The sequence below is a fragment of the Mus musculus genome, chromosome Y, assembly GCF_000001635.26.
Source record: "Mus musculus strain C57BL/6J chromosome Y, GRCm38.p6 C57BL/6J".
NCBI classification, from domain to species: Eukaryota; Metazoa; Chordata; class Mammalia; order Rodentia; family Muridae; genus Mus; species Mus musculus.
The window spans coordinates 31,349,857-31,354,050 of NC_000087.7; positions in this window are offsets into that span (position 1 = coordinate 31,349,857).

Consider the following 4,194-nt stretch of genomic DNA (forward strand, 5'->3'; position numbering starts at 1 on the left):
TAAAATCTATTTGTAATATTAACCACGGTAGAAACAAAAAATACTCTCAAACAAAGTCCTGTATGAAAGGAAGAAGTGACCAGTTCCTCATTAGGCAGTGACCATTCCATCTCCACAGGAGAATATGCAGTGTAACTGTGGCTTCATAGAATGAATTGGGTAGTGTTCCTTCTGTTTCTAATTTGTGGAACACTTTCATGAGAATTGGTATTAGTTCTTCTTTGATGGTCTGATAGAATTCTGCACTACAGCCATCTAGTCCAAGGGTTCTTTTGGTGGGAGATTTTCATGATTGTTTCTATTTCTTAAGGTGTTAAGGGGCTGTATAGATGGTTTATCTTATGGATTTGGTATATGTCTAGATAGTTGCATATTCACTCATCTTTCGCAGTGTTTTTTTTTTAATTATTCATTACTTAACTATGTAGTTTATTCATTTCAAGTTTCTTTTTTTTTTCAGGTTGCATTCCATGGAATATCTTTGGCTGAACTGGAATTTGCTCTATAGACGAGACTGACAAGGAATTTAGAGATTTTCCCACCTCAGCATAATAAGTCCTGGGATTAAATGTGTGTTTGCCCCCATTCCCTGGCACCTAGTAATTAATTTTGAAGACTACTTACATACCTTCATATAGTTCAAACCTTATAATATTACAAAATGGAAGCCTTTCACAGCGACTCCTGCTTTTAACCAGAGGACTATGGGTCTTATGAAATCGTATCTCTTTTGACTTCTAAGACAGCCACACATACATAGCCAATTTGAGGCCAGCCAGTGCTAATCAATACAATTTGGCCAAAATGGAAAGAAAAAAACAAAACAAAGTGAAAGCACCTTTCTTATTTTAAGAATGGGCTACATTATAATAACACACACTCACTCACACTCAGACTCACAGAAACAGACACACACAGAAACACACACAGACACGATCAGACAGAAACAGAGAGTGAGGCAGACAGACGGAGAGAGAGAGAGAGAGAGAGAGAGAGAGAGAGAGAGAGAGAGAGAGAGAGAGAGAGAGAGAGAGAGAGAGAGAGAGAGAGAGATCCACAGTGTTGGTGTTGGGAATCATAGCTACCTCCTATGTGGTAGCAGCAACTCTGTGTAACAGATAAGTCATCTTTTTAGATGCTGGCTCTACTTTTGAATTGGCAAAGAAAAAACTGATGCGATGCAGTCTGGAGCTGACCTTTTGGATTTCATAGGATCCCTGAAAATGGTTTCTGAGCTAGAGAACATAAAGTTTAATCATTCCTGGTGCATCTCACATATCTTCTGCCCAGTCTCCAAATGAGACACACGGAATTTACTGTTGGGTAATTGATAAAGGGGGTTTATTTCTGACAAGAAGCCCCTGAAGGATTACACCAATACAGTTGAAACAACCTTAGCACTTGTCAGAATGTGGTACCTGCCTTCTTTATGCTTCTCAGTGCAGCTTCATTTAGTGTATTCATTTATTCCTGGTCAGAACACACCACAGAGCAGAAACAAACATTCTTTTCAATTTTTACACACCTTCTATTTTTTCTTGTTTTTGTTGTGCATCTTGACAGACCCTTGCAAGCATTAATTTATTCTTAGATGAATTTGGACCTTTTGAGTAATGTTCTCTTCCTACACCTTCCTTCTCTCTCCAGAAATGTGGAGATCTTTACATGACTCAGAATATAAAATCATTGGCTGCTCTTGCAGAGGGTCTGGAATTCAATTCCCAGTGATTATCCTGTGTGTCACAGCCACATGTAAATCCTGTTCCAGGGGATCTGATGCAAGCTAACTTAGGACCTCCATGTAGTCCAGGAATGTTCACATCCAACAAATACACTCCTTCAGGTAAAAATGTTTATCCAATAAAAATAATGAAAAGTATGCTGTTTACCAATCGCCATGTAGAACTTGATTTCCAAATGAACACACATATTATCAAGAGAAGACTTTAAAGTATGCATGTAGGTCAACCATTGTGATATGTTTGGTACTTATTTTCTCTTTCTTTTCTGTTTTGCATCCCCTAGGACCTCGCATCCCTATGACTTGGAGGAAAGTAATCCAGAGTTCTTCCATAGTCTCTGCTTCAGTTTCTGCCTCTACTTACCAGCTCTGAATCAAGTTCTGTCCTGACTTTCCTAGGTCATGCAATTTACAAGCTGAGACTTGTAAACAGAAGGAAACCATTACCTCCTTTTGTAGTTTTGGGCCCCGATCTTTATCACATTGAAATCAAGACAGGCTTGCATACTTACACTTATGCTATCTGCCTGTGCTTAAACTACTGGTTACAAACAGCTTGTTCAGAACAGTGGAGTGACTGTTGAATGCCGGACAGTTACCTAGCAATTGTTGCCCTATGAATTTGGGTTACATCTCTCATTATACTGAAGATTCAAATTCAATCAAATGGTTTTAGTACAAGGTAGAGAGGCAACTTAATGTTCATAGAAAACCAATTCCACAGTAGATCAATTCTAAAACTAAACTAACCTGTATGTTATCTCAGCACTAATAAGTAGCAGTGGGACAATCAAAGGCATAGGAAGGTGCAGAGGCAGAGGTTCAGATACAGGCTGAGGTAGAGAATGTAGAGGCAGAAAAAGAAAGAGAGGCAGAGTCACAAGGACAGTCATAGGAAGATTCAGAATCAGAGAATGAGTCAGAATTTGTGGTGTGCATGTACCTGGTGTGTGTCTTTGTAATTCTTGGACATTTTAGGAAGTTACATTAATTCAAGTCCTGAGAGGTGGGGTGATTGGTTACGACAAAGCTATCAGATTGCAACAAGTATACCAAGACATGGTTTCTATCTAATTGGCCACGCAGACACAAGGAATACTTATAAAAGGAGAGATTCCAAGATAATGGCTTTCTTCCTACTGATAAGCCTGACTCCCCGAGTCTCAGCATAAACGTTAATTATGATTCATTAGAAAAGAGCACACACAAGACTGCAGAATCTCAGCCAACGCTATTGAGAACACTTTTTTTTTTTTAATCACAAAACCCTCACACAACATTTTAAAAATCCTTTACTGGATTCATCTTCTAAGTATACACTATATGTTATATTTAGTGTATCATAAAATACTAAAGAGGAGTATCTACTATGCACACTGAAAGTGTACTTCAAACAGAAAGCATTAGTACTGTTACTCCATAGATGAAACATGTTTATGAAGTAACACTAAGGGAGATTTACACACAATATTTGCATTTCATATGAGGTCCCCAGATGAAACTTAATTGCATCAAAACACATGGCAAAGCATGGAACAGGTATGACTAATATTAAAATAGTAAACAGCTGAATGCAGGAAGTATGGAATACAGAGTTACTAAGTTTGGTGGAATACTATATTTACATACAACATACATTAGTGAAAAACTCCTGCTGCATTAACTTTGCACAAGATTGAGTGTCAAAGCTAGTACTTTTTGTCTGGTGTTTGGTGGTTGGTTATGCAAGTTGCTTGTGGTGTTTTCGTAGCCATAGTTAAAGAAGAAGAACTAGGAAAAATAATTAGACTCAGAGACTTTCTAATGCCTCTCTCTACCCTTATTTCTGTCCTATCTAGTGTTTTGGGTTATAAAAAGAAGAACTTAGAAAATATCAAACACAAGCTATAAAAGTGAATCTTCCTTGCCCTCCACCAGAAATCATCAACTGTGAAGAAATACACTTCATCTTCTTTGTCATAAATTTTAAAGGACTCTCTTCAATAGCTTCTTGACTGGACTGTTTCTTTTTACTTGTGTGTGTGTGTGTGTGTGTGTGTGTGTGCCTTGCTGTGCATAATTCCTTCCTGTGTTGCTATCCATTCATGTTTGTGGATTTACTCACAACAAAGCAGATACAGTGCATTGGAATATCTTTTGCTTTTTTTGCTTGTTTGTTTGTTTGTTTGTTTGTTTTTGTTTTGTTTTGTTTTGTTTTATTTTGTTTTGTTTTGTTTTCTGGTGGTGGGGAGTGCATCTATGCTTTTTGTTGGGAGCTATTACTGCAACGCTATTGTCCTGATCTCTGAATTGGTTCTCTCCCACCCCACCCCCGATAAGAAAAGAGGGTCAAAAGCAGGCCACAGACACGCTGCTCCGAGAACAACAACAGATTGTTCCAACCCTAAGTCAGTGCTGGATGTCCTGACCTCAAGATGTACCCTGATAACACCAGTTTCCTGCTTCCACCAGTA